The following is an 18,442-nucleotide window of genomic DNA, read 5'->3' as shown; positions in this document are numbered from 1 at the left end:
CAGGTGTTCTCTTAATCAATACCTCCCTTCAACAGGTTTTACAGTTTGCCACGTAGGATGACATCATAGTTGACACATATTGAGATATTAAGCCTTCGTATAATCAGATTGTTATTGTGAGTGCATGGACTACAATTCATTGTTCACCAGATTGCCCTACTTTATTGTTCTTCTACTCTGTTTGCATTAGACACTGGATAAAGAAGTTGATTAATGTAAAATATACCATGAGAGAACAGCACAGCATGCCTTGTCCATGCTCTTCTGCAAACACATCAATCACCATTCTTGTGAGCACAGGGAAACCTGCTTTATAGGAGGCACAATGGCCATTTTAACCATTTCTGGAGTAGGCATATGAGCAGCATCTTCCCTTGGGTCCCCAACCGGCTGAGGGATAGGGTTTAGTAGCCAGGGTTCTACTGGCTACCTGTTCTCCTGCCACTTGTCATTAATGTGCCAAAATGCTGATTTGCATAAGATATGCATTCACAGTGTTCGTCCATGTCCGGTCACATGCCAGCCATTCATAAACATTGGAGGTGCATGTATGTTGCAAAAGGCACAGATATGTGCAGAGTTCACCTGGAAACATTACTTGTGAACTTTGAAATGTTCCTGCATAGATGCCCAACTGTGTAAACATGCATGTTTGTTGACATGGTTATGACATGAATTTGACTGTGTGTTGTTGTCAGCTACAATTTTTAACAACCACAGCACGCGCAGCAATTATCTTTTCATGATGCTTAGAAAACATCTACTGAGGAAAATTGAGTCATGAACAGATCATTAAAATCATGTAAAAACAAGTGTGATTGCATGTATGCAAATTTTTAACAAACCTATTTGTGACAACAGCCGGGCCTGTGGTGCTATGGAGTAATGCATCCACTAGAGGGATTTGTGTTTGACCTTATGGTCACAGGTCTGAATCCCAGCAGATTCACCCAGCTCTTCATCCTGGGAACATCAAAAAGAAATGTCTTAAATTTCACATAATGAATTTAAGTAAAATGATTTATTGGTTTGCTTGCAAGAGAAATGGACATCATCCCAAGCCTTTAACCTGTTTCCAAAAAATGAACCTGTTCAGCTACTTTTATCCTGTTCGGCGGCAAGATTTCAAGAGGCACTTACCTGGAGGTTGGCAGGCTACTCCCCTTCCCTCCTAAAACAATATCCCTCATTGTTAAGAAACGTTGGTCCATCATTTGTGTCATGGGGAGAGATTGTGGTGTAGTAGTTCTGATTAAAGATGGCTGCTTGCTCGCACTGCTGGTTCCATCCTCCTCAGACGAGGGGCATAGACCTATGCACCATGACAACTTCCAGTGGTGATAAGAGGTCCATTGTATTCGCTGGTGTGAATCAGCGTGATCCACTGGCTTCAGTTCAATGGCCTTGTCTCACTAAACTGGACGACCCATAAAGTCTGTGCACAGCAGATTAGGCACACATGACCAGTTCAGTTGATGACAGGCAAGCATTCCCTTAAGTAAATAGGAGCCAAGGGTTGCTATAACCAACGTCCTAGAAGTTAAAAGGAAAATAATACACAGTAGAGCAAAGGGCACGAGATGATGTAATGATGGGTTTAACATGTTTTCTTTCTCTCATATCCTACAGCAAAAAGACCTTCAATCCCACCCCTTCATTTCTTTGTTTTCCAGGCCCTCTGATCGGCCCATGATTTATTATTTGTTTTATTTCATTGGCTGGGACTGCGTTCTTTCACAATCCCTCCAAGATCCTTAACATGAGTACTACTGAGTTGGGCAAGAATAATCATCTGCTTTCCGCCTTCACCACCAAGAGATCATGAGGGTTTGGGAGCACTCTCTACAAAGACATCTGTTATTTTATGTAATACTTCTGTTACTGCACGCATGTGCTGTTATCCTGACTATGTGATAACTCTGCATGATAACTCTGAACGTGGTAAGCCCGCAGTGATTGGAATGTGCACTGCTAGTTTTTTTACCCGACTTTCATAACTTCCACCGTCTTCTCAATGAAAGTGTGAAAAGATTTCCTGCTATTTTTCCACATATGCCCCAAGACACTTCAATTGCATACGTTGCTCGGCTCCATTAACTTCCATTACAATTGTTGGTCCCATTGCCTTTATTTAATATTGCTTAATCTATTTTTGTTCTTTTTTATTGAAACATGTTCCTTTCTATTAAATGGAAGAATTTCCATATTAATTTGGCATTTCATGAAATGGGGTTTCCCAAAGATCCCCCGAAACACCATCTAACGAAAAATATTTCACATACACCTATATCCCAGGTTTAACTGGTGCACACAGACAAAATCATATCAACCAATTGTGGGATAATTATAGGTTTCCACCTTTCCTGGATTTAAGATAGAATGGGATTTATCCATAGGCCTGAATAAACAAATAACTGTCAGAAGAAATAGCAAAAGATTGCCAATTTACTCACCTATATTTCATGGGGAATAACTTTTTAAAACTGGTACAACCAATTTTGGGATAATTACATTTGAAAATATTTAATTATATTTTGTTTCTGGCAACATTCTTGTTTTACTTTTAAATTATAGCTTTCTAGTTTTTCCTGGAAGAATTTATATTGTTTCAGCCGCTAGATTTTGTTGTTCTTCATAGAGGAATTTTATTTTTAAATGTAGGAAGGTTCTTATATTTAAATGTATTTAGTGTGTACAAGTATACATGTTTTATACTTAGAAAATACAACACAAAAATAAAAACATAATATTACTCTAACACCTTCTGTAAAAATGTCATAGTCACTAAATCCATATTGTAATCTTGATTGTTTAAAATCCTAAACCAAAACAAATCAGGACACACGAAAATCAATACAAAACAAACTGATGCAAACCATTCCAAACTGAGGACACGTAAGGTATAGCAATCAATTATCAAATGTTCTAGGGTTTCTACTGTCAGGAAGAATTTTCAGTTCTCGACTCATGGTATTTCCATTTCTAAATGAACCCTTTCATGCATGAATTTCTGCTTTAAAATGAAAGAACTCACCAGAAAAAGCAAATTAGCTAGAAAAAAGAGTTATGGTTCTATAACAACCAATGAAGTATAACGTTAACAAACTGTCAGTTGTCACATAAAATAGGCAGCTCTCTCATTTCTATAGATTCTTCAATTGATGGTTCTCTCAAACACTTTCAGATCCTGCTAGTTTGCTCCCACACTCTTCAAAAACGGTCTTTCTTCTGCTAAAAGTGTGGTTATTGAGCAAGATCCACTGTGCACTGATGCCCACTCATCCTTAAGTGAAGCTTATTCCAGCAGGAATGGGAAGCCATGCACAGGAATAACTCAGACACGTTTATTCTGAAAAGAGGACCAGTCAACTCACTCTCCACAGCACAGCAAGCACTATCTGGATGCCCTGAGGCTGAGATTTTACTGTGGCCTACCGTGTTCTAGCAACATAACATACAACCTCAATTGAAGATTTTTTAATGAATTTCTTTACTTTTGTATTGCTATGCTTTGAGACAATATAACTGCATTTCAAAGGGAAATTGGACCACAGCTTAGGCAATGTATCATATTAGTTGTCTCTGAATGGTAAACACAATGGGCGTCATTATGAGTATGGAGGCAGCCATGCCCTTAATAAGGGCATGGCTGCTTCCATACCGGGTTCCAGTACCGGGTTCCTCTAATGAGGACTTACCGGGCTATTTCAACCTTGGAGGACCCGGTAAGTCCTCATTGGAAAAACCCATCCCCATTCCCATTTGAACCCCCATAGGGCTCAATGGGAATGGGGAGGGAGCAATTAACGGGCCCGTTAATAACGAAAAATATTTTCGTTAAAAATAACGGGTCCGTTATTAGCTCCCTGGTCCCCTCGCGGGACCCGCCTTACCGGGTCCCGCAAAGGGAACCTCGTGATAGGGCGTCCCGTAATCAAGGGTGCCGGTCCCGTACTGGCACCCTTCATTACGGGAGCGCCAGCCTCGTAATGAGGCCCAATATGTGGTATGTGGCTGTGCACTATTGTCAACTAGCATGGTCAGATACGCTGTGTGTGTGTGTAGGACACAGAAGCATATGGAAAGGCCAAGAGACAAAGGGGCTGATTCATATAAAAAGTGCAATGTGCCTGCAAAGTACTTAGCGCCTAAAACTACTTTGCGCCTACTCACGCATAACAGTATTTGTGCGCGTTCCACGTATTCATAGACTCAAAAGTGCAAAGAAAATTGAGTTGTGCCTGCAACGCTCACAACATGCCCCAACTCAAACAAAAAACAGCTGCAACTACTAACCTTTGCGTCTACCTTCCCACCATCCAGCACTACAGCAAAACTGCCGTCCCCATTCAGCTCAAGGCAGCACCCTTGTGAAACTGCAGGCCGTCGCCCCTAGTTTCAAGGCCCCAAAACTGTTGGCCTAAACCCATAAGTCATAGCAGCCCCCTCAAGTCTTGACACCACCCACCAGCCCCTCTGACCTCCGCCACAACCCCCAGGTAGACCCTGCAAGTACACCCCCTCCCCACACCCTCCTGACCTGTTCCATGAACCCCAGGCAGCCTCCAGCCATTACACCCACCCTTGATCTCAGCCACAACACCAGGCTGCCCCCTACCAGTACACCACCATCATACACCCCCTGTCTTCCACTACGACTCTTAGGCAGCCCCCTGCCAGAACAACCCCTCCCCATAACCCCTGACCTCAGCTACAAACCCCCAGGCAGTCCACTGCTAGTAAACCAATCCCCACACACCCCTGACCTGCGCCAAAACACCCAGGCACCACCCCTGCCAGTCCACGCCATCCTCTCAACCCCCTGACCTCTGCCACAACCCCCAGGCAGCCCCCTGTCAGTACACCCCCTCCCCTCAACCCCTAAATCCACCACAACCCCCAGGCAGACCTCTGCCCGTACACCACCTCCCCACCCCCCCAGACCTCCGCCACAACCCCCAGGCAGACCCATGCCAGTACACCCCCCTGAGCCCCCTGACCTCCATAACTTGCAGGCAACCCCCTGCCAGTTACCTCCCTCCCCTCACCCCCAGACCTCAGCCACAACCCTCAGGCAGCCCACTGAAGTCCTGATACCACCCACCACCCCCGCTCACCTCTGCCCACTACACAGGCAGGCCCTGCTAGTCTACCCTCCTCCCACTATCCCCACTCACCTCCTCCCACTACCACAGGCTGACCCTGCTAGATTACACCCCTACCAGTCCAATGCTGTACAGCAACTTACCTCAACTGCTCTGGCCTGCCTCCAACATGAAGTACACTGGCCACATATCCTCCTCCAACCTGAAGAACTGGCAGCACTGTTGCTAAATCCATGTCTGTAGCTCCTTACAGGACTCTGAGATATATCACACTCAGTTGCACATCAAAAAGACAGCAGGATGCAGCACCAGGCACACTTCGACCCCACCTTGTAATTTTGACATAGTAATGCAATGGAATGCAATGTTATGTATTATTGTGCCCATGTGCCATTGCAATGGCCTCAAAGCGGTGTAGGTGAATGCCCTTGGAGGACCCAATTCCAAGACATCAGAGATTGTTCTGAGTCATTTGGAATGCATGTGTGCATTGTAGCCTGTAGAAAGGAAGAACAGAAGGAAGGCAGGTCAGTAGGCAGGGGTGGCAAAATCCCTGCAAGTGACACAAGTAGAACAGGCTTGTTGGGTGATGTGAAGACTGTCAGAGAGTGTGCGAGTCAAGGGGACAGAGAATGTGTACAGTCAGAGAGATTAATCAATCATATGAATATGCAGCATTTGAGTGGCAGATCTGCAGCATGATATGAGACCAGGTAATGGGTGATTTCAGATGTGTGCGGGTGGGTGGCCTTGCTTTGGGAGCCATACAGCTACCGAATATCGAGTAAACATGTGATGAGTGTAGCCCAGACATCCACAGTGAGGCCCCAACCCACGTGACAGTCCTAGAAGAAATGCATTTGAATAACATGGAAAAAGTGATTTTGCAGATGGACAAAGATACTGTATGAAGCATATTTAATCCATAAAAGTGTATTACAAATATGTACACTACAATGACAATGTATGGGGAAGGGAAAATGGCCAGGTATGAAAATAAAAAATGCCCAAAATGAAACCTAAGACTATACAACTATGAAACCTAAGACTATACAACTATGTACACTGGCAGTGGGCTGACATGTCTTGCAATGCTTGTACCAGAGCAGAGTTACTCTCCTCATCCTCTGACTGCAGGCGTGCCCCTGATCTTGCCTAGAGGATTTTCAGGCTCACAACCATCCACCTGTCCTCCACCTCCTCATCCCTGCAATCATCCTCCAGAATGGCTGCCAGCCTCACTGTCTGTCTCTCTGCCACCTTTATCCTTGTCCTGGAAATGGTTGTCTCCCTAGCCCGCTGCCTCTCCACCATCAGCTGTCTCTCATTTTGTGCTCGGACGCACACCATCTGCCTCAGCCGCCTCATTTCCTCTGGCCAGATGTTCTCTATGTGTTGTCTAATTTGACTCCTCAGGGTGGAATGGCCGTGCATTAACAGCCTCCTCAGACTCTTCATCTGCTGCTGCCTGGCAGAGTGTAAGCTGTGTAGGTTCTCCCTCCGACTGGATGACACTTGTCAGGGGAGGCACACCATCTGCACTGCCCTTAAGTGCCATATGTCCCTCCACTGCCTGTTCCTGTGTCAGTGTCTGGACAGGCACAGTGACCACCTCATGTGGTGTTCTTGGGGCTTCCACCTCAGACAGGGAAGTAGGCACAACCAGACTGGGAATTGTTGGTGGGACTGGTGCGCAGGGGGCAGTTGTGGTATGTGGCATGGAAGGCTCCCTGGATGACTGGGACAGAGAGGAGGAAGTGGAGGAGGGGGTAATTGTATGCGCCAGTGCACAGAGAACACTAGAGAGCAGTGCAGTTGCCAGCTGGCCCAGGAAGCAGCTCATCTGCTCATGATGCTGAGCCAGATCATTGTGAGTATTTGAAACAGCATCATGAACAGACGAGGTCTGCTCATGAGACCAGTCAGCAAGGGCTGCACACATCTTGGATGGCCACCTAGGTCTCAAGGAGGACCTCAGTCTGGGTGGAGGCATCCACAAAGGTGGTCGCTGACACAGCAGATGGCCCAGGGACAGGAGGTTGTGCAGAATCCTCCATGGTTCACTGCACATCCTCATGTCTCTGGCCAGGGCCAGGGGTGCACCCTGAACACCATCCTGAATGCCCCCACCTGATCCTATGGGTTGGACTGCAATTTCCTCCTCTTTCACCTCCTCCTTCATCAACGCTGGTAACTCCAAGGAGTCTTCCACCCTTGATGGTCCCTGTGTCACAGCACCCTGTCTAACAGCTGCTCAGGTGTCCCCCAGCAAAATCACCTCCTGGGACTTACTGCCAGATTCCTCTCCTGATGGTACTGGTGCTCCCCCACCCAATTCACTCTCAGTAGAGGTGGTGGCAATGGTGACTGACTGGGGTGTGCACCTAGGTCTTGTTGGCCGGTCCCTGCTCTTCACCTCCACAGCAATGCTCCGGCCACCTTCATGAGCATCAGAAACTGTGAAAATGGGACAAGGAATATTGACATCAGTCATCAGTGTCAATGCATTAACAGTACCATTCAGTCACCACAAATCAACCAGCAAATGACACACACACATGCACACCCATGCAGTCAGCATGAATACCTACACACGAGTGTAGGGACAATGACGACTCACAGTCATGGCACATGCACATGTCAACCCAGCACATTGTCGTGTGGCCACACACACATTCCAAAAAATCATGCAATGGCATGATACCAGTGCCAAAATAACACAAGTGTGACATGCAGCCACCACCGGGGCACCTGTCCACCCAATGCATTTAGCAACATGCATCCCTGACAGCTCGACACGCAAGCAGGCAACATGTACATGCACACATTACTGAGCAACAAGCGCTTAGGCTGGTGGCCCAAGTACAAACATATGGCATGATCATACATCACCTCTGGCTTCACATGCAGTGGGATGACACATCACATCCCCGTCCCTGAGAGGTCAAACGCACCAACATGTTATTTACAGACATACATGCACATGTGTCATTCAAAGCAGATGTGTGTGGATGGCTTTGCTTAGAGATGTGCAACACATAGAGGTGCCCTGCATGCATGTTCCTCACATGGCCACAACATTGTAACCCGGCATCCATACTGTCTGAACACCAAGTCACGAATGACAAACAGTGCACATACCAACGCATGTCCAATCAACATTTTGCCATCACATTTGCCCAGCATTGGCAGGAGGCTGCATGCCGCTGTGGATCACTGCAACACACATGCTGTATACAGAAGGGTTTACCTGCCATCATGCATGTCCATGTCCACACATACACGGCCGAGAGGTGCACCACATGGGTACTCACCAGCAGTTTGCAGCCATCATTGCCACTTACAGATCTGAGAGTTTAGTGCTGGGTAGAACCTCTCGAGTACCCGCAGCTGGTTCGTTGACATCCAGTGACACAGTGCAACTCCACGGTGGGCTCTGCCTCGAGGGCTACTACCACCTTGGAATGGCTCCAGGTCTTGAAGTTCCCCCTGCGCTTCCTCACGGGCTTCAGTGAACGGACTGCCACCCCATCCGCATTGATGGCAGCAGTGATCATTTCTCAGATCTGTTGAGGTCTATCATGTCCCTGCTGCTTTCCTAGGTTGAAGAGGGTGTTATAATTCTCTAGGACCCAATTCACCAGGATGCCAAATTCGCTGGTGGTGAAGTTGGCAGCCCTCTGCCTCGCTGACATGGGGGTGTCACTCGATGTAGACTAGGAAGATGGTGCAGACATGGCAACCCCCAAGTCTGGTGTGGCTTAGCTGGGTTCTGGGAATATGCTGTGGAGCTGTGGTGGAGGGGGTATGGAGAGGTGGAAGTCCCAATTTGCCAGATAAGGTGGTCGCAGGGCTGACACAGGAGAACATGTACTGGCTGAACACCTGGTACTCCAAGGCAGTGCTGGTTGGCAGCAGGCACTTTCACTCTATCAGGCAGCCACAGATATGGAGTATTGGGGGCAATACCGGGCGGGAAGGGGGCAAATCTGATGGCTCAGAGGCAGGAGAAACTTTGGTGCGTGTCTCGCATCAGAGTCAGCAGATAACAGAGTAAAGGCCCTTAGCACATACGTTATGTGCTATGCGCTGCATGCAGCATGCCTGCACAGCTTACATGGTACACACCAATGATGGAGATATTTAAGAGGTACAACGTGCATCACTGGTTGTGCATGAGAAGGTACGAAGACGGAGGTTCAACTTTTGCTAACACGAATTTGGGGGTACTATGCAAGCCGTTTCCTTCACGTAATGCGTACCGCATTTTTCTTTTTGGGGGTTTCCTTTGCACATATGCGCATGTATTTTTTAATTATGAGGATTTCTCTGTTTCACGTACACATTTATTGGCTTTGGGGGGCCTCTGCATATCATGTACTGCAGTTGTTCTTTTTGCAGAAGATTGGTGTGTATTGCAAACACATTTTGGGGCTTTGGGGTACCTCTGTGTATCGTGTACTGCACTTATTTTGTTTTGGAAGCTTTCTGTGTATCACAATTATGCACTGTTTGGCTTTGGTGATGCCTCTGCATATCACGTACTGTCATTTTTAGTTTTGCGGTGCCTGTTGGACTTGCAGGACCACTCATTCATGTAGTCCATCACATAAGCTTTTACTTTTTTGGGGGCTCAGAAATGTTTGTTTGTGATTTACATCTTTCCTGCACCATGAGTGGGAATGCTCCAAAAGGGAAAAGGAGAAGACAGGAATGTGCTGAGGACACATGTGCCTCTGCCCCAGGATGACGTGGTGACCCAGCACCTGGAAGTGGCCATGGTGGGAGGCCTACAGGTGGCACAGCACCACCCAGGGCCTCTAAGGCCAAGAGGGGATGGCTTACAGACTAGAAAGAGGCACCACCCCAAGATCAGGCACAGGCAAAGGATAAGGGTCTGTCGTGGAAGAAGCGCTTCACAGATGAGGAGCTTCAAATCCTCACAACATATGTGACGGAACACTATGTGGGCTCTACCCCTTGGCAGAGAGAACACATACTCTTGCTCAGCAAATGGAGAATTGGCAGCAGGTGACTCACCAATTTAACACCTGTGGTGTTGAGAGGCGTAGGGCTAAGAGGACCAGAAGCAGATGAACGACCTTGTTCAAATGACCAAGCAGAAGCTGAGTGACAACCTGGCCTCTGCCCAGGCCACTGGAGGGGGGCCACCAGACCAGGAGGAGCTGACTCCATTTGAAGAGGCTGCAAGAAGACCCATCAGTAGTAGCAAGTGCAAAGCGTGGAGGGATGGACGCCTATGTGGAAACATCTGGTGAGAGGCATTTGTTTGTATCGTATGTGTGGAGAGAAATAGATGAAATGCCCATATATGTGTTGTAGTACAGTTGGCTGCAGTCGGCAGCCATCCATGGCTAATGCATGTTTGCTACTTTTTACACTTCTGTCACATGACCTGCACTCTGGGTTGTGTGGTTTCCATGTTTGGCACATGTGGTACACTTTGGTGTCACAGTATGCCACACTGCCTGCTGGGCTTCACATTTGTTCCAGTACGTGTATGCAGGGCTGTTTCGAGCCTACTCATGCAAAACTGTATAATGTGCCGCCCTAACCCGTCTCATATCACTGCCAAGCCACACATCTGTGATATGCAACAGAAATCTGAAAAACCTACGACTCATTGCAAAACTGATGGAGACAGTCCCTTTGAATTGTACATGCAGTACTTTACAAATGATATCTGATGTTGAAACACAGCTGTTGCTGCAGAGGTGCATGCTTATTCTGTCACCTGCTCTTAGGAAACGCCTTGCCAGAATGCATTTCCATGTTGCCATACTGTTACACTTTGGTGTGACCAGCCTGCCGTGGTCGGCCTGCCGACGGACCACTGCCCTGCGCTGCACACATAATGTTAAAATGACCTCACTTGAATATCGCAAGGGTTGACACTAGACTAATCATAGGAATAATTTGCTAATAGAGGGTCATCATTCCCCTCTTATTTTTTTTTTTTTTTAATATTGAGTTGTGTTTGATGAAACATCTTTACAACATATAAAATATACAATACATTTCAGACTTTACAGAACTCAGCAAATTCACTTCAACATTTTTTTTTTTCGGCTGTTACAACACTAAAACGACACTTAAATCAATAAAAAATCAATAAAAAAAATTAGACCGACTCGTCCAATATTGACATTAAAAAATAAAAAGTTCACAATTTCAAAATCAAGCTTCCTAGTAGGTTGTTATGCATGCACTAGGTATACAAAAATTTTGAGAGAAATGGCAGCAACGCCATTTTATTCCCTATCAACTAATAGCTGCACATTATTTCATTTCAACTATAGTTTTGTTTCTTATTTTTTCAGTCAGCATTTACCATACCTAGTCTTTTTTCTATAATTTGGAGCAAACGTACCAAGGCAAGTACAACTGGCACCCTATGTCCCCACATACATTGTACCCACAATGATTCATAGGCAATGCCATTAGATGAAAGTACATACTTGCCAAGAAATGTCAATCTCCCTGGATCCAAGGCTGTACAGTATAATACAAAATGTTTCAATGTTTTGTGTGCACCTGTCATACATAATCTGCAATTCATGTCAATTTGTTCATTGTTATTCTTCCAGCATTTCATGCGATCTTTAGTTAATACTAAGTTGAATCTAAATCGCATGTACGAGATTCTCACCCATTTACTGGGTACTTGCGTAAGATAAGAAAGCAGAGGTTGCTGTTTATGACGGAATTTTGCATATTCCTTTTGATTACTGTATTGGCCAATCTTGTCAGCGGTGTTTGCCCAATCATACAAGTAAAGTTTTTTTTTTACAATCTGAGGATATCGGACCAAGTCTGATGTATTCTGCACAATCAGAGACAGGGCATTGTGTAGCTCCACATTAGCCTTCTGCAAGGAAACGGGATTACCTTTCCTCACCACAGATTCTAGATCTTTATATAATGAGTTTTTGATAGGATCTAGCATTTTTCCAAAATTAGCTAGTCTACGCCACAAAAATTTTGATGCCAAAGAAGTAAGTCCTAACTCATGAATGATTATCGGATTAGGCATGGAAAGAGGCACATATAGTACCTTCTTCCAGATCATACCCTGAAGCACATTTAATACAGGTCCAATTGATAATAAACATAGATCTAGCCCATATAAGATGATTGGTTCCACTTTGAGTAAATAAAACTCAATACGTGGAATGAGCGAAAATTTGCATAACTTACTGTGAATGATCTTCATCTGACCGATCAATGGCAACGCCTCAATTGAGATTGCCATTTGCCATTTTGTTACAGAGTCAGTGTTTGTCAGGTTATATCCAAGATAAGTGAGTCCTGGAGCCCGAGGAATCTCATTTCTATTGATGGACCATTTAAATGATACTAGTTTTCTTTTGTTACTAAAAGTAAGTATCTTTGATTTACTAGGATTTACTGACAAATTCTGGGTTTCACAGAAGTTAAAAAACCACTGTAGTTTATGTTGCAGACCAAAAGGAGTACGATCTAAAAGGATTATATCATCGGCAAATGCCATCCAGTTTATACACAAGTCCCCCAATTTTGCTGGAAAAGAATCAAACTGGCTTCAGAGCTCATCTATATCAGCTAGATATAAGTTAAAGAGGGTTGCCGCCAAATTACAACCTTGTTTGACCCCAATGTAGGCTGGGATAGGTTCCGTCAGGTGACCAAAACAGTCTATTCTCACCCTATAGCTAGTGTTTGAGTGAAGCATTACAATCATTGCTATCAAATGGACCGGAATCTGAAACAATTTCATCTTCACCCACAAAATTTCTCTAATAACGCAGTCGAACGCTGATGATAAATCGACAAATGCAATATATATGGGGCCTTTTTGATCTTGCCTTGCACTCTTCAATAAGTGTGCAAGAATTGTTGCATTTAGTTGAGTCCCCAACCCTTTCCTGAAACCAGATTTATAACGAGAAAAGGTCTGAGAAACAGATATAAAGGCGTTTAGTTCTTTAAGAATTAATGCAGCAAACACCTTTGCTGAGATGTCTATCAGAGCAATGGGTCTAAAATTAGCGGGATCCGCTGTATCTCCTTTTTTATGTAACGGGATGACTACGGCAGAACTCCACGAGGGGGACAAGATTTTTGTTTTGAAAATAAGCTCAAAGCAGCGATGTAAATAAGAGGCCCAAAATTTTGGATCGTCTTTCAATACACACGGGGGAATTCCGTCTGGGCCAGCTGCTTTTGAAGGCTTAAGAGTCATTATTGCAAGCTCAATTGCATCCATCTCCCATGGGCATTTGCTAGGTAAATCTGCTATACATTCCTCATATTTGAGCGACTTAAACTTTTCAGGCATCGCATATTTGATCTGGAAGAACTCAACCCACGCTTTGCCACTTACTGTAGAGGATTTCTGTGACTGGCTTCTATTCAAGGGGTCTCTTAATAATCCCCAAATCTCTCTCGTTTTTCGACCAAGCATCATGTTAATCAGTTGTTGATTCTTTTTCATATGAATATTGAATTTTAGAGGTCTAATATAATTTCTGAATTTAGCCAATACTTCCTTTTTCCTATCCTTTACTTGAGCAAACGAGAACTTGTGTACCCTTTTCAGGTCCCTAATTTCTTGATTTTTTTGTCTTTTTCTGTTTGCAATTGCCAGGTCAAATACACCCCCACCTTCGGCAACCCGTACGTGCTTATATGTGGAAGATATATCATTAAGATGTTTGCAAATCATTTTCACATTCCATAAATCCAACCACCTACATTCAGCCATTGACAACATCTTCTGATCAAATATTAGCAAGTTACGATTCACAAGACTGTTCAACCGACGACACGTGTTTGAATTCCATCTTATTGATAACATATGTCTATCAATTTCAGGCAATTTTAAGGGACCATGCGATTTGTGTTCATCTAAGTTGCACACCAGAGTACAGCTCAAACAAGAGTGATCACTGAGAGATGATTCATCAATTATACAATGCATAGCCGACGTGGCTAAAGAGGTCGATACAATGATGTAATCAATAGAAGACTTGTATCAGCCTCTTTTCCAGGTCGTTTGAGGCCCCTCTGTTGCAAAAAGAATTACTACTTGCATATTCCAGTCGTCAAAAAAATTAACCCACAATTGTCCTCTTTCATGAGACAATAATGTGAATTGATTATTTAGGGGTTCATACTCAGAATGGCAGTGTAACAACGAGGAGTTAAAGTCCCCACCCAGAATGATTTCAGCGTTAGGCAATTCATTCACGATCACCTCCAAGAGTGCATTCAACTTTTCTAATAATCTTTCAACTGAAGACCTAGCAGGGTTCCAGTACAAGGATAAAGCTTCTAGTGGAACATTCCGGGTGTTAATGGACAATATGACAATGGCAAGGATTTCTTCAGAGACATGAAGCTGCGTTATTACCACATCAAAAGCCAATGATACTAGAATTGCAAGACCTCCTCTTGGACGCCCTAGGGGGCCCTTTTGTGCGTTGCTAAAAAAGCAAGAGAACCCTTCAATGGGCATGACTGCGATGGCCATAGTTTCCTGCAAGAGGATAATTGCAGGCCTTTTCAGACATAACTGTGTCCTAGACCAAGTCATAAGGTTCTTGTAACCACAACAATTCCAAGATTTTACAATGAATACATTTTTTTATGAGTTGTCAACCACAGGATTTTCCTTAATCATCGATTTCATCAAGGGCTCTAGCCATGCAAGGCTTTTTATTATTTGATCAACAGATTTTGCCTGTGAATTGACTTTTTCATGTAACATATTCAATTGGATATCCCTTGGCTCATTTTTTTGATTGGATTTTATCTCTACATCTTGGTAATCTAAGAAATCAGACGCATCCTCCATTGAGTGGAAGTCAAATAACTTATAACCCAGAAACTCTAGGTCTCTATAGTGGGCCCATATTAAAGATGCAATTATGGGAGATTGCAATTTACAAATCATTCGATAATTGCGTGAAAAGGGTAATTTAACCCAATCAATGTCATTTGAAACTAAGTTACGTAAAGCTGGTATCTGGTGGAAGATTTTCATTATCGCCGCTCGATTTAAGCTGGGTTTATCAATCAAGTTACAATCGGCCCACCATCCCATTACAGATGGTTGCCAGTCATTTGGTCGAAAACAATTGGTCGACTGGACATCTGGTCGAATCAATTTGGTCGAAAACCAAATGGTCGAATTTTTTTTTTTTTTTATTTTTACCCCTTTTTTGGTTTTTTTTGGGGGGGTCCCCGGTCCCCCACCCCCAACCCCCTTTTTTTCTTTCTTTTTTTTTTCTACACGAAAACCCACAAAACACATATATAAATAAAAAAAAAAATTCGACCATTTGGTTTTCGACCAAATGACGTCCACCAAATTGCAGTCGACCAGTTTGTAGTCGACCAAATGACTGGACAGCATTACAGATTTCATTTCAAATGGTATTTCTTCTCCTTGGACAACATTTCCCACTTTTACTACATTTACGGGATTAGCCGAAACTGGATCTATAGGCCCCTTCACATCTAATAAGAGTGGCATCAGGGTGGCCTGGTGACCACCTACTTCATTGCTTTTTTGGATGACAATTTCATTGCCTACTTGTTTCTCCACAACATTCTCCACACATTCTGGAGAGTCATTCATCACCTGTACAGACATGGACGTAAGTTTTTTTTATCAATCTCCTCAAAGAACCTCTGTAATTGTGTTTGTATTAGCATTGGAGAGTTCTCAGAAGTCTTTTCAGAGGAGCTACTTGAGGGAGGCAACTTGGCCTCAACCGATGGCTTGCTCACCTCCAAAAGCACCTGACTCTCGTTATTCAGTTGGGTTATGTCAATACCCATATCATCCAATTGCCTTTGCGCAATACCCATTTTGGAGGAGATGGGGATAACTGTTGTTTTAGTTTTTATATTTTTAGAATTTTTCTTTTTTTTTTCCATGTCGACTAGGGGTAATGCGGGAACGGTAGCCCGTCCTTTTCTTTTTTGAGCTTTCACATATTGTTTTTTTGCCTTTCTTGACATAAAAAACAAAGATTGCGGTGGCTCAAAAGCCTCTGCATCATTCACTGTGGGATCTTCTGACACTGAATGGTTGGCCATATTTAGATCAATCAAGTCTGTGAGTGCTGATGGACTATCTGGTTTGTCCGAGATCATATTCAATGCTACCAGAAGATTTCCACCATCTTTTTCGATAAGCTCTGGAGGGACTAGATTCACTGAGACTACAATGTTTTCAAGGACCAGTATCCAGTCATGTTGTAGTTTTGCAATCTCAAGATATTCAGAGAGAGATGGAAAATTGTACTTAACTACAGACTGCGATTGTTCCTCAGATGCCTCTCTTTTTAATTCATAGATCCCCTCAGTTTGGGAAGAATGTTCACAACTTGCAGGCCTAACTAATGGGCATTCCAACTGCCTTGCAATCTCCAGTTGTGAAGCCCAGAAGTTATTGCATTTTTCCTGAGACATCATGAATCCTTCGATTCTACTCAGGGTATTCATGATTTGTACGTTGGAATTACTTAATGCATGTAGCGCTCCATGTGTGTACTCATGACCTTTGTCCAACAGGTTCAGAATTCTTGCTAATACTGGAAAGTTTTAGAGTTCTTGATTATTCAGGTCAATTAAGGTATCCTCAAGTGGATAGAGAGGAAAAGACGAGTTTGGTAAACAAGGACTTTCATTTCTCTCTTTCGGTTGAGTTCCGCCCATGCCCAACACAGGAGACTGTGAATTACCTGATTCATTATGCATGGAGGGTAACTCATGTGCAGGCGAACTGGCCTTCCTCATGTTGTTTACATTAGATAAGTCATTTTTTTTCATGTCCTCTTTTAGCTGTTTCAGATTTGCTGCAATTGCAGCATGAAAGTGTACTTGTTCCCTAAATTGATAAGAGCTTGCGGCTGGCGTAGATGGCCCATTAGGCAGTCTTGTTCGACTGTGTAATTCCACCAGCACCACCGGAGCGACTAGCGAGGTATCTAATGGAGGCAAGGTAGACTCATCTCCAGCAATACCCAACAGTGAATTGTCGTTTATCGGTACGTTGCTAATCACTTTTTTTGGACATACTAAACCATTGGAGGGTTCAGTGCAACTGCCCTTCTCTAACTCATAGGTCTTTACAGTACTGCCCACCTGTGTGGAATTGGTTGAATTATTGCCTGCTGGAGAGCTCACATGGGCGTTTAAATCAATATCTGTGATCGTGCTGCACGTATTACGGCCTTTTTTTTTGGCTGATTCAGGTGAATATCATTACCTTCTTCCTCTGAAAGGCTACCCTCATATGCAGCCCCGAGGGATCTATTGAGACACCTTTTCCCATTCCTTAACTTTTTCACCATCTTGAGTCTTTCACACTGACACAAGGGGTAGAAATACTTCACGCTATACTATCAATTAATACTTCTATCCACAATTTGCTCAAGTCGAACACAAAACTGAATGCACACCATATCTCCTTAAACCATTTGCTAGACTCCTTACAGAACTTAGCCTGAATCCGCCACAAACTTATCAAGGCAGAAACAATAAACAGCTAATACCTTACGGTCAGAGAGTTCCAATTTCGGAATACCACACCCCTGCACTTCCAAACAGCCTACCATCCACTTTCCAATGCAATTTACAAAGCACGCTGTTCACCAGTATAATCACGTGTTACACTGACTACTGGATTTATTTACAGAAGCGTTCTTTAAACCGACCAAGGGCCTGTCTCAACCATTGGGCCAATACCAGAGATATACACACTCGACCCAACACCAGCACAATAAGCCTTAGATCATAATACGCCAATATGGTTGCAACAGGGGCACAGTGCTTTGTGAAACGTACACTACACAGCAACTCTGATGACAATTTAACGCAAAGTAAGAAAAAAACAAGAGTTAACTTTACGTCAAGACACATCTTAACGTACTTTACTTTAACGTATTGTGCCTCCAGTCCCGTGCCCGTTGCCTCCACGCCGGACAGCCAAACAGCCAGGGCACTTCCAACGCACTTCACGTGCGCGCGCACACGTGCGCGGGCCCTAGACTGATATAGAGGCTGCAGGGCGTAGGTGGGCAGGGTCGTGGGCAGGGTTGTAGAAGACACTCAAAGGAGTCTAGAAACAAAGGGAGAGACCGTGTTAACACTGAAACAAAACGTTGTAACCTTCAAAGCATAAAGTCCAGTTCCAACAGGAAAATGGAAAGTTACTTTTTGTTTGTTTCCACGTTTCGCCAGAATAGCATGAAGGCACCTTCCTCTTGCGCATACAACGCGAGCCACGGATTTCAAGGGAAGAGTCAATGCAGCAGGAGCAGCAT

The sequence above is a fragment of the Ambystoma mexicanum genome, chromosome 7q, assembly GCF_040938575.1.
Source record: "Ambystoma mexicanum isolate Mex_15411 chromosome 7q, UKY_AmexF1_1, whole genome shotgun sequence".
Lineage (NCBI taxonomy): Eukaryota > Metazoa > Chordata > Amphibia > Caudata > Ambystomatidae > Ambystoma > Ambystoma mexicanum.
Note: the sequence above shows the minus strand (reverse complement) of the source record.